Raw genomic sequence first — 17,964 nt, 5'->3', positions numbered from 1 at the left:
AAGAAGCGGCACGACTGATTTATGTCACCGCGCAGGGCTTTAACAGGGGCTGTGCTACTGCTTTATGTGTCCTGGTGGGTTTGGGGGGCAAGGGCTGACCACAGGGGTCACATCCATCTCAGCCCCATATCGTGAGATTGGTCCAGATGTCTGTCCTCATTAGAAGAGGCAAAGTGAAAACATTCAAATGGATGAGAGTTAGGCAGGAAGTCGCCCTTATACAAAAAAGAAGCAAAAAAAAAATCTAATTTGTGACAGGTACTTAAAAAAAAAGAAGGAAAAAAAGATTGGAATTTTATACTGAACTGAAACAGCAACATCTACAGACTTCACTGTGAGCAGTTTTTATTGGTACTACTGTCTCTTAAAGAAGCTACTACTATAAAAACAGGGTTGTTTTTTTACAAATTACATCATATAAATGAGACAATAAAGCCCCCAACTATCTGCACTGTTCAAACACTAGGGTAGCTATCTGAGAGAATATATTGTTTTCATAATTTGGATGAACTGACCCCTCTGTTCTTCCTTTTGTAGTCCTGGAGAGCTCTCTTTGACAGCAACAGCAAAAAAAATTATACTAAAATGTACTATTTTATTCTTCATATGAAGTGACTTTTAAAACATTATTTTTATACTTCAAAAATAATGTACTTTCTCAACCATAAATGGACTGTATTTTAATTTTCATATGCCCAATATTTGTCATATCCCAGATATGTCATTTTGGATTTCTGCTTTTGGACACTTTATTTCAGAAAACATTGAATGTGGAGATTAAAAAAAAGTAACTAAACCCCCCAATGCCTGATTTTGAAAAATGCCAAGAAGTGGGTTGAGAGCTGAGTGAGAAAGAGGAGGAGGGAGGGAGAGTGGGTGGAGCAGTGCAGGGGGCGTGGTCTCTAGTAAAAGGTGCTCAGTGAGATGAGCCTGTCCCCTTTTGTTGTATATTATTTTTTTCTGTATTTTACTGTTCTTATATTTTTGTACAGTGACTTTGAGTGCCTACAAATAATATAAATAAAATATTATTATTATTATTTTATTATTAAAAGTTATTTTGGCTTGATAAGAGTGATTTATTTTATTATACATATATCTTAAAATTATGAAAAACATTATTATTATTATTATTATTATGAAAAACATATATATTTGTGTTAAAGTAGATGCGTTGATTTGTATCTCAACATGTAGAATTTCAATACTGTTAAGATTTGCACCTGGATCAACAAATAACATTAGTTGACACCCATATACACTGGTTTACACCTGAAAGAAAATATGGTTTAGGGACTTGAGGACCTAAGTGACCCCTAAAGGTCCAGTTTATGAAAATGAGTGACATCTAGTGGTGATACTGCAGGTAAAACAAACAGGATCTGCATATTAAGCTTCCACTTCAAAATACTGCTGTAACAACATGGCGGCACAAGATGGCGGACTTCATTAAAGCAGGACCTTTGCCTAAAGTACATATAAAAGTCTTATTGGCTACAAAATAACTGATTTTAAATCATTTTAAAAGGATAATAATATACTTCTCTACACTTACGACTGGCTAGTTTATTCAGTTGCTGCCTATAAATACTCCTACGTATTATACACTGGGCCTTTAAATGCAAAAACCTGTTAGATCATGGGAACTGTTTGCTTATTTGATTCCAGATTCAAAATGGATCAGGATCTATGAAAGAACAAAGACGGGAAAACGCACACACTGTCTGCGTCACTGCCCTACCTCTGTACGTCGTTTGTGTTGGTATGACCGTTACGTAATACTTCCTCTAGAGGGCAGTGCCGAGTGCCAAGGTGCAGGCATCAACAAACAAGCAACCACTGAGGAGGTAAGTTGATTTTTTTTAACGCTCATATTGACTCTTCTGCATCATTTTCCTGACTGATTGGTTTATCGACTCTATACTGCCCCCACGTCCATCTCCACCTTTTGAGTAAAAGCCTAACCCTAATCTAACCTAATCTAACCATACACCATGTCTTCACCTTAAAATCTATTATTGTATATTATGTGGACTTGTGACTGTGTTTTTGGATTTAGGTCCCCACAACATGAGTAATACCTGGATCAAACACACACAAACTTGTTATATCTTAGCGAGGACACCGCATAGACATAATGCATTGCCTAGCCCCTTACCCTAACCTTAACCATCAAGGGTAAGTGCCTAACCCAAACCCTTAAATCCAGCTCTAACCCTAAAACCAAGTCTTAACCCTGAAAGTTGTAGGGCCCAGACAAACTGTCCCCACATGGTCACAAAGTGGGATTTGTAGACCTCACAAAGATATAAATACAAGAACACACACACACACATTCTCATATTTCTAACCATTTTAGGACTTCTACGCAAGGCCTTTATCTTTAATAACCCTTACCTTAAACTCCCTAAACTCATCCAGTTCTGCTCTAGTAGGACCAGGTTTTGGTCTCCATGAGGACTACTCGTCCTGACAAGGTCAGGGTTTATGCCAGAAAAGGTCCTAAAGAGGTATCACATACAAGAACACACGCATACGCTTACCATGTGCTGGGGGACCTTGGTCGGTGTCGAGGCTGTAGTATCAGACACTCGATCTCTCTCACAGGACCAAAGGCAAGCGAGTCCATTAAATACACATGAGAGTCTAATTAGGGGCCCCCCCCCCTGGTTCAGCGGGCTTGGAGGTTGGAGTCATCGGGGATTGACAGAGTTGAGACCCTGACACCCAGAGAACCCGCTCTGTAAATGAATAGAGAATGACCACGGAGTCCGCCGCCGTGTGACTGACTGGGAGGCGAGAATGTTCAGCGCTGATTGCTCTCATTAAATGTGTGATAGTGATATAATTATGAAAAAAACATGTCTGCAAAGTGATGAGATGACTCCGTTTGCATACTGCGGTAAATTTGATATGAATGTTTAATATTTACACGGCCAACGTGACCTTTTTTGCCTTTACATTTTTACCTATGTATTTTCCGGTGGTTCAAAAATATTAAGTGCGGCGCCGAATGATCATGAATCATTTTGACCGAGATTAACATAACTGATCATTTTTGCGAGTGTAATTTGTTCTCAACTCGAGCACAAAATAGGAACTCAACTATATTTCCCATTATAATTAGGTTGATAATGACGCTGGGTGAATTATTGCACTTTTGTTATTCAGAGGGAAAGTCAGATGAGATATGAGTGTGGACGTAATTCTCATTCTGGCAGCCGCACGGTGACTGATATTATTTAAATTACACCTCCTTGGGCAAAGTATTCGGAAATACTTTGCGGATTGGAATTCATCACAAAATGGTGTTGGGGGGGAGCGAATGAGGGACATCATGGGTTTCAGTGGTGGTGATTAATGTGAACAGCGCGCTGACATCGACAACACTGTTCACTGTGTGTAAGACGGAGAAATCAAAGTGGCACTGAGTTCCCGGAATTAATGAGAAATACTTGGAAAAGCACTCCAAAAAAAGGTCTCTCGGTTCAGGGCCGGCCCAAGCCTTTATGGGGACCTAAGCTGAATTGGATTGGGGTGTGTTGATACTGATATCACACTTTTGGGTCAATTTTCATTCATTCCACTTGTGTTATTTACACCAAACCAGTGTTTTTTAAAACTTAGAGGGGCCCCAAGCAGCCGCCAGAGTGGCAGAGGAACTCACTTCTAATGATGAATCTCCAGGGAATTATCACCTTTATCTGCCGCTGCCATCAAATCAAATCAATTGTATTATATTTTATAATTATTTTATTATTTAATCTTGCCTCACTGCCACACTCCAGTAATGGTTTTGGATACATACAGCACCACGCAGACAGACATAGTTAGTGACTAACTGGTGTATTTACGTCGTATTGAATCTTATTGTCCATTCATTTTACCTCAGATGTTTTTTTTTTTTCCTATTATCGCCTCTTTATCGTTCTATTATTCTTCCGCTGCTGCCGTAGCACATGTAAATAATTCCCCCCCTTGGGGACTAATATTGTATTCTATTATATTCTAGCGTAGCGAAGCGTTTAAACAACTGAAGAGACAAATGTTTCTCTCAGGAGTTGGTAGAAGTTTAAAAAAAAAAATAGAAATAGAGCTTCGGATAGTTTCAAATGAAAGATAAGGTCGCTCTGGAACTTTGGCACATATGAGGATTATTGTATTCTAATAATATTAAGGTAATAATATGTCAGCGATTACGACTATAGAATCAGTAACTCATTCGTATGTAGGTTTAAATAACACTTGTTTATTTTCTGGGAAACAGGAAGCAGATTATCCTCTGTGATTTCAATATATATTATGTCTCTTCCTCTTCTTCTAATAATCCTCCATTTCTCAGTCTATTGCAAACGCATTTTTAAAGTTCTCCATCACGACTCAAAGCTCCTCAGCGCTCTCCGCCCTCCCGCCTCCTCCTCTCTTCAGTCTCAATATCACAGCTCAAAGGTCTCCTTCATTCTCACCCTCATTCCTTAATCCCTCAAGATTCTTCCTCTCTTTCTCAAAGCACCTCTCGTTCCCTTAGTCCCGGATGAAGGGGGCCTCAGTCCCTCATCGTCCCCTTATCACAGTCCTTTAGTGTTTTCCTTTTAACTTACTATCGATCTTGTACAAAAAAAAATACTACTTTAGTAAACGTATTGATTTTTTTCGTACTGTTAATAATTAAGAATTACTGCTTGTTACTTAATACAGACCATTTATCATGTGACCCACAAAAATAATTATTTAAGGTGGGGAAAGTTGCATGTATGCTGTAGTTGCTGTACCAGCGATGCTTGATGTGTATTTAATCTTTAAAGTGTGTGTGCGGCGATAACAAAACAACACAAATCATCCAGTAAATAATCATGTGGAGTCTGAAGTAATATAAACTAATTGTGGGAGTTGAGGCTCATCAATTGTGCTAATTGACTCATGTACACTCACACGCGACAGTAAGAAAACTGTCGGTCCCTCATTGAGCCTCAAATGACTCTTAATGGAAAGCTACAATACCTATTTTTTATCTACATATGAATTAAATTAAAGATTTTTTTTATGTTTTAGCACTAACTTATTATTAAATAAATACAACTAGAGTCGATCAGCTCCTATGAGCTCCACATGCCTGCTGACGTTATTCAGTATCACTGAAAAAACACAAAGAAGCTGTATACTCGCAGTCAGGTCTGATAGTTTTGCTTCACAGAGCCTGGGCATGAATAAAGTCACATCGTTTCTGCTTCTGTGAGGACACAACAACCGGAGCCGGGTATCGAACCTGTGACCTTCCCATTGAAAGACTTACTGTATGTCAACCAGGATTGGCTCCAGCGCCGCCACCCCGCCCGTGCAGGAACAAGTGCTACAAAAATGAATGAATGCATAAAATAATCTACAAAAACAGGTTTTACCGCTGGATAATTAGCACTGGTGAGGCACACGCGAGGGAGACCCATGACAGTGTCACCTGTGGGCTTGGTGTCATGTTGGTGTATCAGTGAATCTCCCCCGCTCTGCTCTGCTGTGACAGCTTTGGCCTTTGAGCAAAGCGCCGTCGCCGCACGGGCTCCACATTTTAACAAGAGCGTCATTAATGTCACCGCGCTAAGCATTCCGTCACGGTGACTGACAGCTGTTATGACACCCCGCCTCATCAACTACACACACACACACACACACACAGAGTTGCAGTTTGAGGAGTGACTTACAATAATGCAATAGTAAAAATGTCAGCGGCTCCATTTAACTTTATTGGTTTTAAAGGCGGTAGCTGAGGATTTGCTTTTACGACCCCCTCCTTTAAATATCTTATGGTGAGAGAGCTGTCTAAATTGTATAATGCATTGTAAACTTCTGCGAGTATATGGCGGCAGTTACAAAACGCAGAGCACAGTCCAATGTAAATTCTCATGCAGATAATGTACTTGTCCTCATTTGCAGGCCACTCCCGGACGGCCACACAGACGGAAAATGACCATTCGGGCCAAATGTGCTTCTCTTTCATACACAACAACACCCGCTGTGTTCACATTCAAAGTGCCAATATACGTGACACATGCCTTTTTATGGACGTAGAGATTACTGCACAAGGAGTGAACTTTAACCCCCACGTCTCTGGCCGTGTCGGCCATAATCCAACACAGCCAGACATTTTGGTTCCCAGTCTTCTACATACCATAACTGGAATTGCAATATATTCAGTTGCTGTTAGTTATTTTAACATAAACCTGCCATTCTCAGAAGATTACCGCCACTTTATGTGATGTTTATGTGTCTAGTTGTTTTGTACTTTGGTAATAACCGTCCTCAAGCCTTCCCTTCCGCTCCTTCACGGTTGTAAACCAGTCAGGATTGTACATAATCCCGTTGAAACAATCACAAAATACCGCTATGAGCAAGCTCCGTGCCATTTCACTAACATGTTCAATATTTCACTGTATGAGGAGAAGTCAAATTCACAAAATGCCTCAGAATGAATTACACGGCGGATTATCGTGTAATTACGGATCTTTCCGAAATGTGATATGCGGGAAAATTGAGTTCTGAATATTTCATAATGCACAGCACCGGCATCTTTGTGCAGGGAATGACTGTATTTGGGGATATCGTGCTCGTTTTGGTGCGTTGTGAGGCACCAGAGGGCAGTAATTGGAAAGCTCCGGTGATTCAAGGCAGTTGTTGGAAGATGAGCGCGTCTGCTCGACGGACCATTAAGCCTCAGTCAAGCTCCCAAACACTGGAAACGACTACCCGCGCCCGCTATCAAGCACACACGCCCACGTCGACACCTGTTGGAGGAACAAGATCCGACACCAATATTCGTATCAGATAGTGAAAACACTTCTATATCATGAAATAATATCCACATTACCAAGGAAAAACAAAACAACCACACAACTAAAGGTTGGACAAATGACACACTTGTACATGAACACTCTGACTGGGATGTCAAAGAATAATTTTGTCGCCTGCAGAAAACATATGAAGAAATGCCAGTTTTGAAAAATGTCATCTTTAAAAGGCAAATCTAAATGTCAGAGAGACAGATACTTTACACGGAGAGAGCTGCTGCCTTCTGGGCCAAAACACAGAAAGGCGTGAGAATAATCTTTTCTCCCAGTTGAAATGAACAGCAATTACTCGGCGTCGAGCATATACAAAGCAGCAGAAAACACACATTCCATACTCACATAGCCTGAAGACGAGCGTGGTCACTGTTTACAACATTACTCAGGAAATCAAAGAAAGTAAGAGAACGCAAAACAAATGCAAAAAAAAGCAGTGTTTTTGGCTGTTTGTCTGTCTGGGGATGTCAATTATGATCCAAGGAAGAAATGGTTAGATTTTGGTGGTGATCCAGATTAAGAAAAAATAAAAAAATATGTGAGATAAGGGGTATTTCTGTTAAAAAATGGAAGAATTGTCTGGAAAACAAACTTCTTACTATGTATTTTGGTCGAAATCCAGATCTTGATCTGTGTTGACGCTCGGGGAAACTGAGGGCTTTCTTTAAGTTTTAAATGTTACAGAGAAAACAGAGACTTTACTGAGATATTAGATATATTCCACTGAAATAAAATAGATTGGTGTAGCAATAGTGCTCCAAAGACTAGTCAGATAAAGTGCGTGTAAGGACATTGTACAGTCAAAAGTTGTGGAACAATGACATCAATGTCTTTCACCTTAAAAGATGAATGTAATTACAAAAGATCAGTATTTCAGCTTTTATTTCAAGGTATTTACATCAAGACATGTTAAATAACTGAGGAAAAAAAGCCTTGTTTGTAAAGAAACACCACATTTTTTAGGTCGGCAGATGTACAAGATCAAATAGACCTGAATTGGATTGAATGTCAATGTTAAAAAAGCTGCAATACTGATCTCTTCTATTCGTCTTTTTAATGTCAAACCCAAATGTTTTCAGTGTACAGCAAAAATAAAAGAACTGGCTTCACAGCTCCCAAACTTTTGGAGGTGAATGCATGTTAGTTGGGGACATCATTGCCCTGCAGTTTCCTTACTCGGGATTGTGAAACCCTGCCTTAGATAATACTGGCTCAAGGACATGTGAAAAAGTTACTCTGTGGAGTTCCTCTCCAGTCTCCTATAGACTATTTGTTTAGGCGTGTCTAGGCCGTATAGGCCATAATCCAAACTCACCTCTCACATAGACTACTGAAATCTCTCACACATACTACTGAAAATCAAATCTCACAAATACTACCATTTTCAGTAGTGTGTGAGAGGTTTCAATAGTCTATGTGAGAGGTTTCAGTAGTATATGTGAGAGGTTTCACGAGTATATGTGAGAGGTTTCAGTAGTCTATGCTTCCTCACCTCACATACTCACACATACTGAAAATCAAATCTCAATACTACTTTTCTTAGTCTAAGGGCCTGAGTATATGTGAGAGGTGTATGTGAGAGGCAGTAGTCCAGGTCTACCTGAGAGGTTTCACTATGTGAGGTTTCAGTATCATAGGTTTCACACATGTGAGAGGTTTCCAGTAGTATATGAGAGAATTAGTATGTGAGACTAGTAAATCACACAGGTTTGTGAGATGTTTTAGTAGTGTGAGAGGAGGAGTCTATGTGGAGAGGTTTCACTATATGAGAGGTTTCAGTAGTATATGTGTGGTAGACGGCTAGTATATGTGAGAGGTTTGAGTAAGAGGTTTCAGTAGTCTATGCGAGAGGTTTCACTAGTATATGTGAGAGGTTTCAGTAGTATATGTGAGAGGTTTCAGAGGTTTAGTATATGTGAGAGGTTTCACTAGTATAGGAGGGTAGAGAGAGGTTTCACTAGTATATGTGAGAGTTTCACTAGTATATGTGAGAGGTTTCACTAGTCTTTGTGAAGGCTCTGAGAGGTACTATCAGTATATGTGAGAGATTTTAGTAGTCTATGTGAGAGGTTTCACTAGTCTATGTGAGAGGTTTCAGTGAGAGGTCTATGGGAGAGGTTTTCAGTAGTCTATGTGAGAGGTTTCAGTAGCTCAGTAGTCTATGTGAGAGGTTTCACTAGGTATATGTGAGAGGCTTCAGTAGTCTATGTGAGAGGTTTCACTAGTATATGAGAGGTTTCACTAGTATGAGAGGTTTCCAGTATGTGAGAGGTTTCACTAGTATATGTGAGAGGTTTCAGTAGTCTATGTGAGAGATTTCACTAGTATATGTGAGAGGTTTCACTAGTATATGGAGGTTTCAGTAGTCTCATGAGAGGTTTCAGTAGTCTCATGAGAGGTTTCACTAGTATATGTGAGAGGTATTTGAGGTTTCACTAGTCTTTGTGAAAGGTTTCACTAGTATATATGAGAGGTTTCAGTAGACTATGTGAAAGGTTTCACTAGTATATGTGAGAGATTTTAGTAGTCTATGTGAGAGGTTTCACTAGTATATGTGAGAGGTTTCAGTAGTCTATGTGAGAGGTTTTCAGGCTATGTGAGAGGTTTCACTAGTATGTGAGAGGCTTCAGTAGTCTATGTGAGAGGTTTCACTAGTATATGTGAGAGGCGAGAGAGTTTCCAGATTCGATGAGAGAGAGTTTCACTAGTATATCGAGGTTTCAGTAGTATATGTGAGAGGTTTCACTAGTATATGTGAGAGGTTTCAGTAGTCTATGTGAGAGGTTTCACTAGTATATGTGAGAGGTTTCACTAGTATATGCAGAGGCTCAGTAGGAGGTTTCAGTAGTCTGAGGTTTCACTAGTATATGTTTCAAGGTTTCAGTAGTATATGTGAGATAGGCAGAGGTTTCACTAGTATATGTGAGAGGTTTCAGTAGTATATGTGAGAGGTTTCACTAGTATATGTGAGAGGTTTCAGTAGTATATGTGAGAGGTTTCATTAGGAGTGGTATATATGAGAGGTTTGACTATGTGAAAGGTTTCACTAGTATAGAGAGATTTTAGTAGTCTATGTGAGAGGTTTCACTAGTGGTTCGTTTCAGTAGTCTATGTGAGAGGTTTAGTAGTCTATGTGAGAGGTTTCAGTAGTATCACTATGTCAGAGCTCATGTAACTGAGAGGTTTCTAGTCTATGGGTAGTCACATATGCTTCAGTAGTCTATGCGAGGTTTCACTAGCATGCAGAGGTTTCATTCACTCAGTAGTCTATGCAGAGGACAGGTCTAGAGAGGAGGTTTCACTCCTATGTGAGGTTTCAAGTTCTACTACTATGGATGTAGCTGATTTGAAGATTAACGTGAAGCAAAAACACACATAAAAGTTCTGCCGCTTTATTTAATATTCCTAAAGATAAGGAAATTGAGATTTAACAGATTTAACAGAAAGAAGAGCAGACTAAAATATCCCAAACCCAAACTCTAGCGCATGTGAAATAAATGCAGGGTTAAGATTGTGTTGAGCTAACGGGACCAGCTAACGAGATGCGTTCAAAGACCCTGGTAAATGTTACCACTTCTGCAGGCTCTAGTCTACAGCATGTTGAGCTAAGTGGAGCAGTATTCAAGAAATCTCTTAAATTTCATCTCTAGGCAATCATTGAAGTATAAAGATTTGTTTTATATATATATATATATATATACTGTATATATATATAAATGCAAACACTGATAAAACATTTGTTTGTATCTTTTGAATATATTACGAATGGTTGCAGTAACTGACATACGTTACATTACCTTCAAACATTTAAATTGATCAAGTTCGTTCCCTGCAAAGTTTTTTCAGACACTTATGAAAAGTTAATAAAGATTTAAAGAGTACAGCGTTTGCCAATTTTGACGACTAAGAGTGCTGCTATTATTTTATCGTGTTATAATAAAAGTGTGACACATTAATACACATTGTTCTGCTTCGTATGTGTTGCATATATATAACTACTGTAAATAATGAACAACCTGTATACTGTATGTGTTTATTCCACTTTTACATGCATGTGTGGGGGAGAGTTTGGTGTAGCTGTTAGCATGGGGTCCCAACTGTTGCCCAAAAGAGAGCCGTGATGAACTAAGTAGAGCAGAAAAAAACTGCCTGTGTCTAAATGTTGCATGCTTCCAAATGTCAACCTCATAAATAAGCAAAGTCCCCTTGTTATGAAGTTTATCCATATGGAAAACATCCATACATCCCAATGGAGGAATATGTGCAGAGGCCTGAGTGAGTCGGCCTCATTTCCATCATCAGTGGAGCGTCTGCAGATAAGGAGCTGCTTGTGACGATGCCTCTCACTCTCTTTTTTTCTGCTTTTTTTTTTTTTTACAGTCCAAGAAGGAGCTGGTATGTCCGAGCCATAAAGGACTTTCCTTGCAGCAGTCTAAGGGTGAATTTGAATAGTCCAATAACATCCTTTCCTAACCACTTGATGGAAAGAAAATCACATGGTCAGGGGAAAGATGTGAAGGAGAAGGACTGAGGAGACGACAATCATGGTGTAAGAATTCATGTCTACTTACCCTTAACCAGTGTTTCTTAAATGCTTTTAATGGGCACCTACTTTTGCTATTGCGGCTCAATTGGTGACCATATCAATCGTGACATAATATCACTGCTATGACTATTTTTTACAGCAATTTTTTGCACCACGCATCTCCACTTAGTTTGAATAAGCAGCCATTTCGAGGAGATGTATGGTATTAAACAAATGAATCCATGCAGTACAACCCGATCATTACTGTTTTATCATTTTTAAACAGGCTGCTTATAACAAAAATAATAATAATATTATAATATTGTCATAATCTTATAAAATAAAGGAATAATACAGTATAATCTCCTTCTTCAGCCACATTCATGTTCAGTTAAAAGCATCATGTGACCACACAGTGATATCTCTCCTTCCTTTACTACAGACTTTGCTGTTTCTGCTGTGTTTGGTTATCTCCCTTCCTTTCGTAAAGGACGCTCCGGTGCGTCCTACGCTAACGGAGATACGGCCTCGGCGTTTAGAGAATTCAATCAGCTCTTATCATGGCTGCTACTGAGATAGTTCTAGGCAAGTCACTCAGTTAGGAACCTTCACATGCTCCCTCCCTCCCTCCCTGCTGCATCCTCAGCACTCTCTCTATGTTTGGTTTGTATAATATGTGCATTAACTCAGGTGAAATAAATTCTTTTTGGATGATTTAATCTGTGTGTGTGGCCTCCTTTTTTCTGTTGGTAACCTAAAAGTGGAGAAAGAAAAGGGGGAGGAAGGGGAGAATTGAGGTGCAAGCGAAGGAGACAAGCTGTCTGCAGGTCAGGTGTTTCTATATTAATGGCTGAGGTCATGTGTCAGGTCAGGCAGCGCTGCAGGGCACTGCTACAACCCAGAGGGCATTAAGGTGTCACTTCAACCCACCAGAGAACCACCGGGCTCTTCTCTTATAGCATGCAAATGAGACAAGAACAAATGTCCCATCACTTCTGGGCCTCCGTGTCCCAAAGTGCTTAACACTCTTTCCTGTCAACCCCATACTCACTTTTTTCCCCTCGTCCTCTTATGTTCTTTAAATGAGCTTTCCAACTCCACTTCTTCCTTGCAATTCAATTTTACAAGGCCATTATCTCGGGTGTAATGTGGAGGTTAAATATATCGGGGCAGACGTTATGTGAAAATAATTAGTGCTAATGAATAATGCACTCGTTCAGCGGATGAAGGATGGTTGTCAGCGTAATGGAGTGTGAGGGAGGGAGGGGGGGCTCCTCTGACAAATGAAATTAAAATATTTAAACACTGTTTCTCTCTCTCTCTCTCCCTCTCTTACACCTGCCTGGTACATGCACGACATTAGAGTCCTGCCATTACTCATGCACAACATCTGTCTCAGCAAAGACAGAGCCCCGTGACATGAGGAGGAAATGTCCACGGCTAATCATACTTGCCCTGATGATCACTTCGAGGACACTTCGGAGGCGCCGCACTCACATCGACAGTCAGTCAGTGTGCCACATTATATTCCGTTCCGCCCCTTTATTTATTGCCACTACACCCTATTACGACCTCATTCTGCAGCCGTCACGTGATGGTGAGGAATGTGGGTTCTAATTTGAGCAGTTTACGGCACCCTCCCAGCCAATTGGCGCTCTCGAATCAATAATGGTGGACAAAGCGTTGCGCGACTGATAAATGGCATGCGCATCAACGCCGTTTCGTTAGGCGTGATGGTTAGAGGGGAGAGGTTTTTGGACGGACGCAGAAAAATCAGCGCAAAAGTTGCAATTTGCAAAAAGTCTGCACAACATTTGAGACACAGTAAAAAGCAACTAGTAATAGTTCTAGTGAGTTTAACTAACAGTTTAAATCAAATTAAATTAAATTAAATTAAATTAAATTAAATTAAATTAAATTAAATTAAATTAAATTAAATTAAACAGTGCGGGAACTTTCTGTCTCTCATGACTTACAACTCAAATTAATTTCTAATAGTAACACTATTCAAAAGTAGGCAAGGTTCCATTCCAGAGGGGTTTTTTTTTTCTCCTCCATCTTTCAGAAATAAATCGATGAAATACATTGTGAGATATTCCATCACTGTCGGTGTGGATGTTTTACGCAATACTTCCTCTAGAGGGCAGTGCCAAGTTGCAGGCATCAACAAACATGGCGACCGCTGATTGAAAAGGTTATTTTATTGTGCCTGATCTGAAATAGACGTCCCATTAATGGGGAATATTACTCGTCGGTGTTGCCGATTGGCTATTGCCTATTTAGAGGGCAGGTTTTTGAGCGCCACCTGGTGTCTATTTGTGCACAAGCGTCGTTTTGCACCAACTGCAGCCATTGCATATAATCGCTTTTGTTTGCCCTAGTTTCAAAAATGTGCCTCTGAGATTTCTGCCAGCAGTCCAGTACAGTACAGTACAAGTGGAAGGGAAAAGGATTTAATCTGTGGTGCTGACAGCTGGTTCGAGAGCGAGAGAGAGAGAAAAACAGGCAGAGTATGACAGATTTGTCCCGTTCAATCCAAGGATTTAACAAAGTCTCAGCTGCAAAATGTCAAAACTGGATCCCAGATTGTTACAAATCATACAGGTCTTTACATCTTGCTTCACTTTTCACAGGACAATGCTTAGCCGGATTTTTATTTTATTTTATTTTTTTTAAAGAAAGAGGCCGCGAGCACTGAAGTGAGCTGCTTTCTCCCTGGGGTTTTTAGCAGAGACAGTGAACGCACCACACCAGCCACATCTGACAACTTTCTTTTATTAATCACAGTCGCTTGCAGATTGGTGCCATATACATTTTACTTGTAAAACAGGCCTAATTATAGCGACTGGAGTGTGCAAGCCACACATCAAACAGTCAGTTACAGTAAAGGCCTATGATCTCAGTCAATTTTTTTTTCTCTCTCTCTCTTGTTCCACACCAGAAACACTGATTATAACAGGGACATTAAAAGGGAATTACAGGGAAACAATTTACACTTAATGTTGCAGTCATATGAACGGGGAAGAAGGATGGACAAAGATATAGCCGTATTAATAATACATGATTTAATTAAGAAGCTGGGAATGCAAGGAGAAGGATCAAGGCATAGAGGGGGGAGACAGACAATGAGAAAGAGTGGGGGGGGGAGAAAGACAGCTGAAAGAAAAGAGGCCACAATGAGAGACCGACTCGGGGAGAAAGTGTGAAAGAGAGGGTAAAAAAAAGTGGAAGAGGGAGGAGGATCGGAATATGTTGCTGTGGGTTTCTCAGCTCGCTGTGATTCATGGGCAGTAAATATGCAAAGCCTGATGGCCATAAGGCAATCAGAGGAGCGCCACTCATCTACATGTTGCACAGTGGGCCATAATCCATCTGAGGGGCAAGGAATAATGATAGCAGGAAGCAGAAATAAGAGCAGGGTCTGTTTATTACCTCAGACGGATCCATAATGCATACAGATGTGAGCCAGCAGCACTGGCAACGGCCGCAGCAGCCTCTGGCCACGGAAACTCTGCTGAAAAGTACAGACAGTAATATTGTTTTTTACTTTCATGAAAGACAATCTGATTTAAGCACCTATTAGAGCAAATACGTCTGCTGTCAAAGTGGGAAGTTTTAGAGCGAGTGCGAGAGCCATAATCAACACTGACACACTGACGGAGGAAGAGAGTGTGTGTCTGTGCAAAGCATGAGGATAATGCAATATGGATGTACATGTAAAGTGAAACATAGTGTTATAATTGGGTCCAGATATGCATATATATATGTATATATATATATACATACATATATATATACATATATATGTATATATATATATATATACATATATACATATATATGTGTGTATATATATATATATATACACATATATGTATATACATAAATATATACATATACATACATATGTTTGATGTATATGTACATACATATATGTATATATGTATACATATATGTATACATATATACACATATATATGTATATACATAAATATGTTTGATGTATATGTACATACATATATGTATATATATATACATATATGTATACATATATACATATATGTATGTACATATATACATATATACACATATACAGTATATACATATACATATGTATATATATATATATATATATATATATATATATATATATATATATATATACATATATACATATATATACATAGACATATACACATATACATATACACATATACATACACATATACATACATATATACATACATATATATAGGGCCTTTGGCTGTAGATGTATAAAGACCAAACCTACCACTGGTGATAAAAGTGCAATTTTAATATTAACCGTTAATTGTGTTTACTTGTCTTTATTTGCAAAAAAATAAATAATAAAACACATAAACACACACTCCACACAAAGACTTTGCTTTCCTGTCTCCTCACAGAAGACATTAACACCAGGATCTCACTGCTGCGGGAGGAAGTAATAAATTGTGTTGAACATTGATAAACTAATGCAATTACCTGCAGGGCAAGCGAGTCAGCTAATTTAAAGATACCAGGTTGGTTCATGGGGCGGGAGGCTCTGAATGGGCCCCATGGGTGAAAGATGGCGCCTTTATTACATCCGAGAGGTCAGCCTGGTAGCACTGTATTAGGATTGATCTTTTGATCCCACTACCACCGCCATACTGTACCAACACCATTTGGCGGAGGAGAGAACAGTTTATCTGGCGCAAAAGGGTTAACTCCACAAAGCCGGGCAGCCTAATTGAGCACCACACATCTCAGCTACACAGCAGAAACAGGAACCTGGAGGGTCGTAACAAGCCAGGCGTAACTTATTCACATAATAAACCGAGCAGATATCTAAATGAGCCATTGCGCTCGGCCAGAGGGAGGGAGGCCATTAGGCCGTGTGGACTGTGGGTACATATTTGTATATCTGCAATTGCCCTATCATTTGCATATGGCTGACTATAGGATTGTTAGTGGCGCTTGTAGCCGTGCAGGGCCCATGGTGAAACAACACAACAACTCACTCACGGCATCATAAACAAGTCAGAGCAACGTTTACTTTCACCCGAATGATATACAAGAGAAATTGATTGGGTTTCATTAAAAAAAACAAAAAAAAAACGTGAATGGCTAAAGGAGTCGTTTTTAATTACCCATCTAACATAACACTCTATCTGACCTCTAGTGTAGTGTTTGCTAAAGGCTGTGGATGGACAGAGCCTTTTGTCCGTACTTTGCGTTTGTTTCGTTGTGCACGTCGCAGGGGACTTTACGATGATGGATGAGGCAGAGCTTTACCACCAGAAATCGAGGGGGCACTATAGCGTCAATAGTCCAATCCGTCGTGGAAAATGACGAAGAAGAACTATAGAAAATGGAGAGTGAATACAAAATATTGAAAATCCCCATTAACTTAGACTAACTGAGACTTACATTGACTGGTCTTCCGTTCCACCCCTGCAAATAAAATCAAATAAAATAGATTAGTCGCCATGTTTGTTGATGCCTGCACTCGCCACTGCCCTCTAAAGGAAGCATTGGGTAGTGACAGCGCTGCATGAATAAAGACATGGTGTGAGTGTCACATTTATCCGCTGAAGTTGTTGGTGTTTTGTCTTTTAAATAGTACAAAGTTATTGACACTGAGACTGATGATGCTAATAATGATGCAGGTGTATGACAATAAAGGATCTTGACTGTTGAAAAAAGTGTTGTTTTTTTAACCCATACAGAAAGTGATGTGTAAAAAAGCAATACATTTTAAGGAAATAAGATATTAATATACTACACACCACAAAACAGTTTTGTTTTTGCATCCATTTTCAATCCATTGGAGTAAAATATGTGAGATTTGCAAAAAAAGGTTTATCCTTTAAATGTGGTTACGTTTGATAAAATCTGTATTACTGCACCTTTTCTACAGCAATCAGCAAAGAGCATGATTATTACACTAGTGTTCCTTGGATTCAAATTATTGAAATGTTTTATTTCAATTCATGGAAAATGGGAGCAAAAACAGAAGTTGCTGTACTTTGCCCTTGTAGGTCAGAGTTGATCTACTTCTTTAATTCTCTTTTAAACCCTTTATTGGTTTGTGTCCTTCTTCTTCTGGCTTCAAAGTTAAATAAATCTAAATGACTGAGCGATTGTGTAAAAGCACGACACGACTTCAAAAAGGAAGAAGGAGCAAAGGAAGGAGAAGAAGAAGAAGGTAGTGGAAGATTACGGATGCCAGCTGTCATAAAACACAGAGAGAGGAGACATTATGGTTAAGGTAAAGGTTAAAGGGGGCACAGGGTAAGGGTCTGAGAAGGCAGTAATGCAACGTTACGGACTCTTACTGCCAAAAAACACAGAAGAAGAAAAAGAAGAAGGAGAAGGACAAGGGAAGCAGAGAGGAAGATATATGATGTATTCCAGTTGCAGTCAGAAGTTGGAATATCCGAGTGGAGGAGGTCAGGGGGCGTTCCCTCTTCAGGAACGTCCCTTAACCTCGGAAATTCCGGCTTGCAACTACAAATGGAACGTAGCCTATAATGGAAAATGAAATGCAGAGGCAGTAAAGCAACATTATGTATACTGCAAAACACCAATGAAAAAGAAGGAAAA

The 17,964-nt window shown here is 39.5% G+C and overlaps 1 long non-coding RNA gene across 2 annotated transcripts in view; it reads left to right on the top strand.

The window, feature by feature from the left end:
* The window catches only part of LOC122772693, a 37,663-nt gene extending 25,611 nt beyond the window's left edge, over positions 1-12,052 (top strand). Inside the window, exons 3-5 of one of the 2 annotated variants that reach the window (XR_006360803.1) lie at positions 1,669-1,847; positions 11,214-11,382; positions 11,801-12,052. This is a non-coding gene — a long non-coding RNA (uncharacterized LOC122772693). Of the gene's footprint in view, positions 1-1,668; positions 1,848-11,213; positions 11,670-11,800 lie in introns of those variants that run through there. The other variant, XR_006360802.1, reaches the window with a different exon arrangement.
* The last annotated feature ends 5,912 nt before the right edge of the window (positions 12,053-17,964 follow it).

This window comes from Solea senegalensis, linkage group LG7 (assembly GCF_019176455.1).
Source record: "Solea senegalensis isolate Sse05_10M linkage group LG7, IFAPA_SoseM_1, whole genome shotgun sequence".
Classification (NCBI taxonomy): Eukaryota; Metazoa; Chordata; class Actinopteri; order Pleuronectiformes; family Soleidae; genus Solea; species Solea senegalensis.
This window is presented reverse-complemented; position numbering and strand designations above follow the sequence as displayed.